The following is a 12,957-nucleotide window of genomic DNA, read 5'->3' as shown; positions in this document are numbered from 1 at the left end:
GCTGGACTGCTCTTTTAGCCGTCCCACGCACCCCCCGGTCCCTTCGCGGTGCAAAAGCTCCGGCTGCTGCTGCTTCAGCGCTTTTATAAGGCGCCCACCGAGTGAGAAAATGCCGCGATAAGAAATCTCTAGTGGCTGCGGTGGGTAAGGCAGCGTTTTGTGGGCGCTTTGCAATTAAAAACAAATCGTTTCCTTCCCCCCTGGTTGAGCAGCAGGAGCGAAGGGGTGTTGCTGGGGCACTCGCAAGGGCAGCTCTCGGGGAAGGCTTTTCCCGGCGGCTGGGAAGCGTGCACGGCGGGGGGGGGGGCGGGGGGGTGGGTAGCTGTGGGAGCCCTCCGCGGGGCTGACAAAGTGTGACCTGTGCTCGTTGACTTGTGGACTGCACTGATAAAAATACCGCCTTATAGAAGAGCGTCCCGTGTTTACAGCAGCCGTGATTAAAAGCAGGTAGTTCGGGTCTCTCTGGCGCGCCGATAAAACAGCAGGATCGTGGAGGATCGCTCCTGGCAATGGTGCAATCGATATTTGGCAGAAGATAAGAGTTTTTTTTTAAAAATGTTCCACAAAGAGGGCTAGCGCTGTGATGCCTTAAGTCTTTTGCAACTGCTGTTGCCTCCTGAATGTGCTGACCTGCAGATTGGCTTTTTGCAAGTCTCCATCTGTGCCCTGCTGAGAGATGGGGATATGCAAATTACTTCATGGTTTAGTGTTTCCAACTGGCTGTAGAAGTGTTGCATAAATCCAAGTTATTAATTCCCTGGCAATTATTTCTCCTTTTAAAATAACATCCTGTTGATGCACTTCACTTCTCACTAGGAGGCATTCAGGAAACGTTTTTTAAAACGCTTGTGTGATCAATTAGTCCTGTAAGGCGCATTGTGTGCCAGGGGTGCTGTGCAAGAGAGCTTTGTGCTGTCACGTTCCTGAGATCATTCTTGGATATTGCAAGCTACTGTTTCATACTGATGTACTAAAAGGGAAGTGGTGATGCACTCCGGTTTGGATCAAGGCTATGGAGTTGAACAATGTCTGGTTTGAGTTTTCGTTAGTGTATTTTAATGATTTGTTTTTCTTACGTCATGAGAATGCCAAAACCAGAAAGTATATAACAGTTAATTAGATTTAGCAGAAATACTATGAAATACGAATGCCAGTAGGGCAACTGAATTCGTAAGCTTCCGAGTTCCTTTTTACAGTATTTTCAAAGAGTAGCAGTGCGGATTAAGCAGAAAACGATTTAAAATTAAGTTTGTATGACAGCGTGACCCTAGAGCTGGGCTGTCTTCATGTAGAAGAGTAATCTGCAGTGCCTGAATGGAAAACACCCAGGCATTTCCTGTCTAGGGCCATTTCTGAGCTTTGCTGGATTCTGCTTATTAAAAGACAGTTTATGTGAGTCGGATGTGGGTGTGGGCAGTGTGGTGGCAACTCTACCCAGCAAATGAAAATTGAATTGGTTATTTCAGAGTGAGCTGGTGGGTGGGAAGGAGACATCTCAAAACAATTAGGTAGCCTTAATTTGTGTAGGGTAATGCATGTACTCCACTGTGATTCACTTCTGTGTGTACTTTGTGTACCAGCTTCACATCTGCTTTAGGATGTAACTGCTTCTCTGGCTTTATCCAGTACTTGCTTTTTCTTAAATGTAATACAGGAGTAAAGTATCTGAAGCTTTCTCAAACATGGTTAAAGCTGATTTAAGTTTTGAAGTTATCATTAGGTGTTCGGTCTTGCGGCTGTGAGGTCAGAATCTTGTTGAAATCAGTGGGACTGTGTGCAGGCTTGGGAATTTGAAATCCATTTGGTGGCAGATAGCTTTGAATCCTGTTTGCAGAGTTTGAATGTGTTCTTATGATAAAGAGTTCTTCTGGCTAGCACTGAAGTGCATTGGTATAATGCATTCTCTTTTTAAGTTAAACTTAATTCTCTTGGAGAAGTACTCAGGCATTCTCATTAGCAATACATCTACATTTGTTTAAAAAAGAAGGTTCATTGATTTATTGTTCTGAGACTCCCTTATGTGTTAGAAATCTGTTTGTGTAAGGATTCTGTGTCTTGTCAGAATATAAATGCAATGGTACATTTTGTAAATCTAAGGCAAGCATACATTTACGGCTTTTTTGAATTATACAGTCCTCAGTCCTAGATGTTCCAAAGCATGTAATTGAGAATCCCTGTTCAAAAGCAAGCTGCTTTCCCCAGGTCTTCCTTTCTTTCTTGAAACGTACATTTTGGGGTGGCAAGAGATGGGAGACAGCTCTAAACTGAAAAATACTCAGGGAACCTATGAGCAGGTGTTGAGTTTGACACAGGATTGCACTTGGACATTGGACAGCCTGCAGTGGTTTTGGATAAATGAAAACATACTACTAAAAAGTTTTGGGAAGAATTCACATTTAAGTGTCAATCCTTGTAACCAAGCAAACAAAGTTTTCAAGATAAGATGTTTTCTCTTAGATAATTTAGAACACATTAAAATAGGTGCATGTTTGGTGCTTCTTGATTATGGCCTATAGGCTTTAAATTTTCCGAGCCAAAACTTAGGCATTCCTAAGAATTTTCTGGCACAAAATCCGCTATAGAGAAGAATGAGGACTTAAGCATTTCCTTTGTGGGGATGCCAGTTTTGGTGGCACTACAAAGGTGTGAAGAGCCATAGGGCTACTCTAACCTTGTGCCTTGATTACTTGTAGCCCTCTTTTCTCCTGGCATACATCCAGCGCAAGGGACGAAGGAAGGAGCAAGGCTGTGACTAACACAGAATTGTGAATAACGTGGAGGCGTCCTCTGCGCTGGGGAATTTTTCAGTGGTCTGTCGATCAGATTTGTTGGCTCTCTGTTGACAACGAATTGGGCTGTCAGTCTGCAGCATCTGTTGTTTGGGGGAAGCCTGAGGTTATGTCATGAATTGTGCTCAACCTGTTTTTCTGTTTGCCAAACTATCTGTATGACTGATAGTGTGTCAGCAGTGAAAGAGTTTTAAATTATTTTATTAACTTAGGATCATAGCTTCAGTGGGAACAATTATTCAAGTGTATAGAGTTTTACCATCCTTTTAAAAATTATTTTATTTTCATGCGTTTAAATGAGATAAGATGTAATCTCTATTCTTCAAGTATTGCATTTTCTTGTTTACATGTGCAAGGTTGGGATGAATGACTGATTGCTCCACCTACACGCAAACACACACGAAGTGCTGGTTGAGATGTCTCTGGCATTTGCAGCAGCAGGGATTAGTCTGTGTTGTGTGGCTGCTTGAGTTGTTTTTATGTCTTTTAATTAGCGCTGTCTGTGTCAAGGTTGGTTTTACTATTATGTAAGCTAGTGATACTGGCCCTTGTGGAATGCAAACCGTGCTGTGATGAACAGCAGAGTGGCTGAATTTAAAGGAAAGGATGAGGGATATGCAGTAATTTTTATTTTAGGGAGTGAATTGGGATGTTTAGAGGCTTATAAAGATTTAGCTTCCATGACAACCACATTTCTTAAATTATATACAAACCATTCTTTTAAACTGCATCTAAAATAGATTTAGAAGAAAATATTTTATACCACCCACTGCTAGTCAAGTAGTATGTTGATCTCTGTCAGCACAGGAAGGTACAGGTATCTTGGCTCTTATTTCTTCAGCTGTGTGGTTGGATTTGCTGTTGTATATGCCATTTACGTTTGCAAGGCTATTATTTTCCTTAAGTATTCTTCTCCTTTCAAGTGTTAACTGCATTTATGCTATGTTTAGCCTGTAATCTATTAACTAAATATTTTTTTAATTTTTAAAAATAAATAATTTAGAAACTTATTCATTTAAAGAACTGATAATTGTCCCATGCTCACCCTGGGCCATTGCAAACATAAAGCCAAACTGGAATGTTTGTTCTTAACACCTGAGTTTGAGCGTTAGTGAGTTGTCAAATGTTCACTCATGTCCAGTCCAAGAACCCTGTATGTAAAATCACATCAGCTTGCCATGAACCTTGATCAGATTTATTCTAGATCCAGACAAGATGGGATATAACTTTATTGCCCTGATGAATGTCCCCTGCTGTCACGGGGTAGAAGGAGGAAATTCATTCTGTTCCTTCTGTCTCCTGCTAACATTTAATGGTATTGACTGTTGTTGTTGCTTTCTAATGTGGTATACATGTATGATTTATTCTGCCCTTGTCTTATGTGTGCTGTTGGTTTACCGGCCGATGGCTTCTCTGAGGGCAGTATTTGTAAAGGTGTTTTACCATTTTAGCTATGAAACATCCATCCAGTAAGTGATAACAAGGCCACAGTTACATATGCCTCTGTTACTTCTCGGCTGCACTGTAGATCTCTCGATGGACATGTCCATTGAGCAGTTAGGATGCTCCAAATAGTGCAGAGTACTGCAGCTCCATTGCATTGCCTGGGTTTTCCAAAGGTCACGGACTAGTACTCCAGCATCCAGTACTTGGGCACCAGCTTCCCCTGAAAACATATTTAATTTTAATGCTTCATCTTCAGGATTCTTGTAGACTTTGACTTTATCTAAAAGATGAACTGAAACTTTGGGATCAAAACCAGTTGGTAGCTTTTTCTTATCTAGGAATGGAACTTTCTGCCAGAAGAGTAAAGTTTGTGCATGGGAGGGTGGGGGAAGAATGGCTGTTACAAGTGTTGTTAATTTTTTATCCTAAGTCTGTGTCTTTCCCAATTTATCACTGTTATATATGATACATTTATAGTTGAGCCTAGCAGCCTAATGTTTTCTGTCGCAGTATCTTTTTTCCCAGTAGCATGTAACTTTTCCTGGTGTGGCTTAGATTTTTCTGAAAATCCATCCAGATTTGTTAGTATAGATTTTTTTATAAGTAGTTCTTAATTAAATATACTTTATTTTTTGGGTGTGTAGCTTGAGTAGCTTGAGACCTTGGGATCTGATTTGTGCAGGTGCCAAGAACTTAACTGCAGCACTTATCCTTTGGATTTATACTGTGCTGTGTAATGCTCAACCATCTTTAGTGATGAAAACATATTTCAGAGCTTTTCGTTTAAAAGAAAAAAAAAAAAAGATGAAGTGCTGTTCTTGGAAATTTCAGTTTAATTTTTTTTTTTCCCCAAAGCTGAGTTAGAATATAGTTGAGGTTGAAAAAATAGCACTAGGGATGAAGCATGGTGACTGAAACCAATTAATATTTTGACATTAGTTGTTCTGGGGCATTGAAGAGAAGAGAGCTGGACACTAGCTGGGCTGGGTGAAGCTCTCTTATCTCTTCTTTCTACAGTTCTAACCTTTGATCCATTTGCAGCCTCACCTGGTAGGCTTAAATGTGGATGTGGAAACCTGACAAACCCATCAACATTTTCACACTTTTTTACACATTGTAGAGCAACGTCAGGATTAAATAAGTTCTGTTGTTCTTTCTATTGAAATAACGTATAGCACAGTTTTAATCAATCTATTTGTGAATGGGGACAAGGAAGCTCAGAGCTGAATTTACATGCATATTCTGTAAATGCTGTTATGCCATAATCCAAATTTGCATAAAAACTTATAATAATCCAAAATGGAAAAATCAGTTAACCTTTCTCTGTTTCCAAATTTACTAGTAAAAAAGAACAGGAAGTTCTCATTACTATTTTTTCTGAGATGAGAACATGAAGAACTGCCAAAACTGTTATAAGAGCTCTATTTTATTTTTTATACTTATTTCTAAAGCTGTGGATGTGGTCTATCTTGATTTCAGTAAAGCGTTTGACACGGTCTCCCACAGCATCCTCGCAGCTAAACTGAGGAAGTGTGGTCTGGATGATCGGGTAGTGAGGTGGATTGTGAACTGGCTGAAGGAAAGAAGCCAGAGAGTGGTGGTCAATGGGACAGAGTCCAGTTGGAGGCCTGTGTCTAGCGGAGTCCCTCAAGGGTCGGTACTGGGACCAGTACTATTCAATATATTCATTAATGACTTGGATGAGGGAATAGAGTGAACTGTCAGCAAGTTCGCTGATGACACCAAACTGGGAGGAGTGGCTGACACACCGGAAGGCTGCGCAGCCATTCAGAGAGTCCTAGACAGGCTGGAGAGTTGGGTGGGGAGAAATTTAATGAAATATAACAAGGGCAAGTGTAGAGTCCTGCATCTGGGCAAGAACAACCCCATGTACCAGTACAAGTTGGGGGCAGACCTGCTGGAGAGCAGCGTAGAGGAAAGGGACCTGGGAGTCCTAGTGGACAGCAGGATGACCATGAGCCAGCAGTGTGCCCTTGTGGCCAAGAAGGCCAATGGCATCCTGGGCTGTATTAGAAGGGGTGTGGTTAGCAGGTCAAGAGAGGTTCTCCTCCCCCTCTACTCTGCCCTGGTAAGGCCACATCTGGAATATTGTGTCCAGTTCTGGGCCCCTCAGTTCAAGAAGGACAGGGAACTGCTAGAGAGAGTCCAGAGCAGAGCCACGAAGATGATTAAGGGGGTGGAACATCTCCCTTATGAGGAGAGGCTGAGGGAGCTGGGTCTCTTTAGCTTAGAGAAGAGGAGACTGAGGGGGGACCTCATTAATGTTTATAAATATGTAAAGGGCAAGTGTCATGAGGATGGAGCCAGGCTCTTCTCAGTGACATCCCTTGACAGGACAAGGGGCAATGGGTGCAAGCTGGAACACAGGAGCTTCCACATAAATATGAGGAAAAACTTCTTTATGGTGAGGGTGACCGAACACTGGAAGAGGCTGCCCAGAGAGGTTGTGGAGTCTCCTTCTCTGGAGACATTCAAAACCCGCCTGGACGCGTTCCTGTGTGCTATGGTCTAGGTAATCCTGCTCCGGCAGGGGGATTGGACTAGATGATCTTTCGAGGTCCCTTCCAATCCCTAACATTCTGTGATTCTGTGATTCTAATTGGTGTAACTTGCTGAAGAAAAATTACTTCCTTAGATCATTTAAATAGGTCTCAGTAGCTCTTATCTCTGATTGCAATAAAAAGATATGATGAATACTAATTTGCATTTTGCTTAATTTATTTTTAACTCGTTGTTTCACAGTTTCTGTCTTTTTGAAGTTTACCATATTTTTATAGTCAGTCAAAAGGTCTTCAACACCTCTCTGCTGTTTCAGTAGCCTTTGTTACATTTTTCTGTGACTATGTGTCTTTCTGTCATACATATAATTAATCAAGCACTTAGAAGCTTCTGCCCAAGAATATAGGAGAACTTTGGGAAAAGTGTCAAAGTATTAGTAATTTACAAAACTTTGTTACATTTTTCTGTGACTATGTGTCTTTCTGTCATACATATAATTAATCAAGCACTTAGAAGCTTCTGCCCAAGAATATAGGAGAACTTTGGGAAAAGTGTCAAAGTATTAGTAATTTACAAAACTGACTGTGGTAGTTTCCAGATTTTGAGAAGCAGAAGATTTTGTTTGAATTTCTCTCTTAAAATAAATGTTGCTAGTCAGTACAGTAGTGCTGTAAGGAACTTTGTAATGGGGGGAACTGGCTACTGTCAGACATGTGCTTGAGGTCTACTGTAGAACTGAAGCATGTTCACACTTGCTGGGTCCTTCTGTTGTAATTAAACAGCTTAATTGAGAGTTACCAAGGGGGAAAAGATGTCACTGGGAATCAATTAAAGGTTAACTGTTTAGCCCTAAGCTTTTCATTAGTCTTTTCCCCATTTTTTTTTCCCTTGCAGATTTCTGCAGAAGTAGCGGTTGTTCTGTGACAGTGAAGTCTTGCTACGAACCACTATTGATCTTGCAGCAGAAAGATCTTGCTTTGTACTTCTCTCAGTCCTTAGCTGATCTGGGATTTATGGTACTTGGTGCTTAACTGTTAGCAGGGCTGTTGTAGCGTAAGCCCATAGTTTGTAAGCAGGTGGCAAAATGTAGGTCAGGGCTTCATAGCAGCATTGGGTGTTTACATTTGCACAGCCGTGATACAGGTTAGTCTTCAAAGATAAACGGGGCGTAAATAGTGAGCAAAGCAGGGCTATTAGAGGGCTACTACTACATTTGACTATTTGCTAATGAAGTTTTAGTGTTTCTATGTTGTTGAGCCCTTATTCATAGATTAATTTATAAATAAGCTACTGGAATTATGTAATTCAATCAGTTCTTGGTAGTGATACAGGTATTACTTTAAGGATCTTCCTGCCCAAGTGTTTTTGTTTTATCATTGCTGCAAGTAAAAAATTGCCTTAGTGTTGCAGCTGACCCAGGCTAGAAATGACTGTTTTCATCTCCTAATATCCCTCTCTCCCCACCTCAACTAGGAATATCTGCCCTATGAAACTTGCTAGCGTAACATTAAGTACGTTTGGTTGCCTAATCAAAATTAAAGTGGTCGAAGTTAGAAGAATCCTGCTAACAAAGACATTCCAGCTAAGCTGGACTGTTTCAGCAGCACCAGTGAAGAACCAGGGTCAGTACTTTCATTTGTACTTGTGCATCTTGGGAGCTGTTGACTTCTGCCAAAGTGTCACTGGAAAGCAGAAAGGACAGTCATCTTACAAATTGCTTCAGCTGCAACCAAAAGAGAGTGACTGAGGGCATGATTTCACCTTACACTCAGTGTGTTGGAACAGCAGGTTGGTTTCTTCCCCCTGGTCTCTCCCCAAGAGGAAGCCAAGCTCCTCCACTGCATTCTTTCTGGATCTAGCAGTCGCATGTCTGTAGAGTTTTCACTTCATCTTATTGATCTGATGGATAACTGATTCACAGAATTCACAGAATTCACAGAATCAACCAGGTTGGAAGAGACCTCAGGGATCATCGAGTCCAACCGCTGCCCCTACACCACCCTGTCAACTAGACCGTGGCACTAAGTGCCATGTCCCGTCTTTTCTTAAACACATCCAGAGATGGTGACTCCACCACCTCCCTGGGCAGCCCATTCCAATGTCTAATAACCCTTTCTGAAAAGAAATTCTTCCTGATGTCCAACCTGAACCTCCCCTGGCGAAGCTTGAGGCTGTGCCCTCTTGTCCTATCGCTAGTTGCCCGGGAGAAGAGGCCAACTCCCACTTCACTACAACCTCCCTTCAGGTAGTTGTAGACTGCAATAAGGTCACCTCGGAGCCTCCTCTTCTCCAGGCTAAACAACCCCAGCTCCCTCAGCCATTCCTCATAAGTCAGACCCTCCAGACCCTTCACCAGCTTGGTCGCTCTCCTCTGGACTCGCTCCAACACCTCAACATCTTTCTTGAAGTGCGGGGCCCAGAACTGGACACAGTATTCAAGGTGCGGCCTCACCAGGGCCGAGTAGAGAGGGACGATCACTTCCCTAGACCGGCTGGCTACACTATTCCTAATAGAGGCCAGGATGCCATTGGCCTTCTTGGCCACCTGGGCACACTGCTGGCTCATGTTTAGCGGGCTGTCGATCAGCACCCCCAGGTCTCTTTCCACCAGGCCGCTTTCTAACCACTCTTCCCCCAGCCTGTAGAGCTGCATGGGGCTGTTGTGGCTGAAGTGTAAGACGCAGCACTTGTTCTTGTTGAACCTCATGCCGTTGGTCTCGGCCCATCTATCTAACCTGTCCAAATCCCTCTGTAGGGCCTTCCTACCCTCCAGCAGATCGACACTGCCACCCAGCTTGGTGTCATCTGCAAATTTACTGAGGGTGCACTCAATCCCTACGTCTAGATCATCTATAAAGATATTGAACAGCACCGGCCGCAGAACTGAGCCCTGGGGAACACCGCTAGTGACCGGCCGCCAGTTGGACTTTGCCCCATTCACCACCACTCTCTGGGCTCGGCCATCCAGCCAGTTTTTAACCCATTTAAGAGTCCACCCATCCAAGCCCCGGGCAGCCAGTTTGTCCAGGAGGATGCTGTGGGAGACAGTGTCGAATGCCTTACTGAAGTCTAGATAGACTACATCCACAGCCCTGCCCTCATCTACTAAGCGGGTCACTTGGTCATAGAAGGAAACCAAAAAATTAATGTGTTTTTTTTTTCCCCATCAAATTGATGACTGAGTTCATGTGACTCTTGGCTTCTGTGCAGAGGGGGCAGGGATGTGCAACCTGGGAGACAAAAGGTGCACTGGAACAAATTCCCCTTTTTGTGTCAGCTTACTGTGACTATAGTCTTGGTAATTTCTGAGGCTCTTTACTTGATCCCAGCAGAAAATTGTGAGAATAAGCTTCATTACATTTTGTATTTGATTTTAGAAGTTTTTAAATATTACTTCATGTTTCTTGTGCTCTTACAAGCTTCTTTGCTGTAAGCTGTTCTAGTGAATGATTCTGTAAAATTTGCATCTGCAGACTTAGTTGCTGAAAGATGCAAGTGCTTTTTTTCAGTTAGTGTCAGCAGTAAATGGTAAAATTACTATCTCTGTTATAAGTAAATTCTCTCCCCCCTTCCCCAGCCCAAGTGCCACCTTTTTTCCCCAGCACACTGATAGTTCATTCCTAGACTGTAGAGACAGCTGATCACATATCCTGCCTTCCCCTGATTCCTCAGGGGGGAAGAATGTAGCTATGTACAGCTGAATTTGAATTTCTTAAAACTGAAATTGTTACGCTGGTACTATTTCTTCTTTAAAATGTTATTTTGAAATACTTAGTGAATACAGAAAAGCCCTAGATTTCTGCCTTACGATGTTGGTTTAAAAAGACAACATGACAAAATATTTTTTCCTTTCCTCAGATTACTTCCATGCATTATCTTTAGCATGTATGTCTCCTTCAAACTTTCTTCTAATTTTAAGAGAAGTTTCAAGTTTGTTTTTTTCCTGTTCATTTTAGCCTTGACATTGGTGTGCCTTACGTAATACCTGCTTTTATGGTTAGAGAAATTGATGAAAGGTTGAATGTGAGCCTCATAAATATTTATGTATTAGCTTTCAGAAGAGATGGGAAATGGATGCATTTAACTAGATAGGATTAGCCACCTCCTGTAGAAAGGAATAGTGCAGGTGTAAGGGTGATCATTGGGATATACAAATTGAGTTAGAGAAGCGTGCTTGAAAAAAAAGGTCCTGAGAAATGAAAGGAGTTAGCAATCTTGCTTTTCACTTACAAACAGAATGAAGAGTTGCAAGGGCAACAAGTGCTTTGGAGAACAGTTTCTATTTTGTGCTTCCTCCCTGCCTTTTTTATATACACCCTTCATGCCAGAAGAGATGATACTCTGAAGTTCTCCTTTTCCGCTGTGAGGTTGCTGTTAGGTGTTTTTCTTTCAGGCTTTATTGTTAAGTTATCCAGATGGCTCTTTCCTAGAGTAAAGTAATGTCTACAAGATCCTTGTAAGCTACAAACTTGGAACACCAAAGCTCTTGGTTACTGCTCTCCCCTCCAGCTCAAAGTTGCTTTCAGTGCTTTTTGTTCTGCTGGTGGGATGTGGCATGGGTCTGTGTGTTCTTGTTCTCTCTAAAATTTGGGAAGGTGGCAGGTAACAGATGCTCCTTCCAGTTCCTTACCCAAAAACATGGGTGTTCATTTGCCAAGCAGTGATATTTTCCAAAAGTAATAGAGTGGCTTTTTTTTTCCTCACAAGGAAGCCGAACAGGCCTTAATAGAGACGCAGTGCTTTTTACAAGTATAATTGCATTCACCCTTCATAATTTTAAGACTTTTCTGTTCTCATAAAATTTTTACACTAGAAGAACTTTCGGAAGGACTGTATCTGCAATTTATCTTCGTGGTAGTGATTCTCGTCCAAAAAAACCCCCAGAACTTGGTGCTTTCCTATAGTTTACTCAAATTATGTTAAGGGTAACAAATTAAAAAGCCAGACATGCCTTAATTTGAAGTGGAATTTAATTACACTGTTAAAAATCTCATCAAGTATATTAACAAGTTTGTAACAGTAAGTCCTATTAAAATGTTGGCATCAATCAAAAGTTATTGGTGACTAAGCTTTAACATTGACTGCTCAGAAATGCTGAGCTCAGGCATACGAGATTCAAATGTGAAATACAAGGTCAAGTATTTCCATTACTGTATGTCAGTATTAGGTTTTAATGTGAACAATTTTTTTTTTTACTGTCTCTGGAGGTATAGTCACAATAGGAATACGTGACGTACACTATTTAAATGTCCGTGCTAGTCACAGATTTTTCGTATCTTGCTAACCAGGTTATTTTTCTCCTCCGTAAGCACTGTGCCAGACTCACACAGGATGTATTTAGCAAAAAATAGTTTTATTTGTACAAACTGTGACCAAATTCCTGCTGCTCTGTAATAAAAAATAAAATAATAAACAAAACTCCAAGATTTTTTCCTTGCTTTTTACTGAAGGCTTCCTCAGAATTTTACTTATAGTCCTTCCTTCAAGGCTTTTTGTTACTGTTTCTTTTGCTGCCCTTACAGCAGTTTGTAATAGCTGCTTTGAATGCAATAGCTCCAAGCCCTTACTTTTAGTATTCACAAATGTGTCAGATCTTTAAGAGAGGACTGTAAGCAAAATTGAATTTATAGTCCTTTGTGCTTTCAGTTCAGGAACTTTTCAGGACCGAGTTCATTTATTTAAGCTTACAGCTTTCCTCAGAACAGGGAATTTTTAAAAGGTTATTAAAAAATAGGAGTGTGTGATGCTTTCATAATGTTGGAAGGTAACACTAGGAGTTTACACTAGATAGCAGTCCTATACTTTAGCAGAACTTCATCTTATTTTCTTGATTAGGTTGTCTGATCCTCAGTCTTAGTTTCCCAAAGCGCTACAGGTTGATTAATGAAGTTCCTTCCTTGTGCTATGCAGATAGAACGAAACCCAGTCCTGCCCTGCAGAAGTTAGAGCTGCTGATTCCAGAGTTGTGTTGTGTGTGTTGAGGAGCTCTAACTGGATACTGTTTTGTTTTTCAGTTCTGACAGATGCAGACATGGTTACCTAAAAATCCTGTTTGCTCTTTGCATTACCAGCAGCTGCGGGGTGATGACAATTTGCAGTTATGTTCTTGGTAGAATATTGCTTATCTTTGAAACAGAATGGCTGCAGCTACATTTAGGGAGAGTACCTTAGCTTTAAAAAGATTTGATTGGCAAATCAAATT

At 41.5% G+C, this 12,957-nt stretch overlaps 1 protein-coding gene across 8 annotated transcripts in view; it reads left to right on the top strand.

Moving 5' to 3' along the window:
• Window positions 1-12,957, top strand: part of MAP3K4 (mitogen-activated protein kinase kinase kinase 4) — an 83,919-nt gene that overhangs the window by 593 nt on the left and 70,369 nt on the right. The window contains exon 1 of one of the 8 annotated variants that reach the window (XM_068398438.1): window positions 74-140. The exons of the other annotated variants lie outside the window; for them this stretch is intronic. The gene's annotated coding sequence lies outside the window, so the exon portion shown is untranslated. Of the gene's footprint in view, window positions 1-73; window positions 141-12,957 lie in introns of those variants that run through there. 8 annotated transcript variants of the gene reach the window in all.

Source organism: Nyctibius grandis, chromosome 1, assembly GCF_013368605.1.
Source record: "Nyctibius grandis isolate bNycGra1 chromosome 1, bNycGra1.pri, whole genome shotgun sequence".
Classification (NCBI taxonomy): domain Eukaryota; kingdom Metazoa; phylum Chordata; class Aves; order Nyctibiiformes; family Nyctibiidae; genus Nyctibius; species Nyctibius grandis.
Note: the sequence above shows the minus strand (reverse complement) of the source record. Positions and strands in the feature narration are given on the sequence as shown.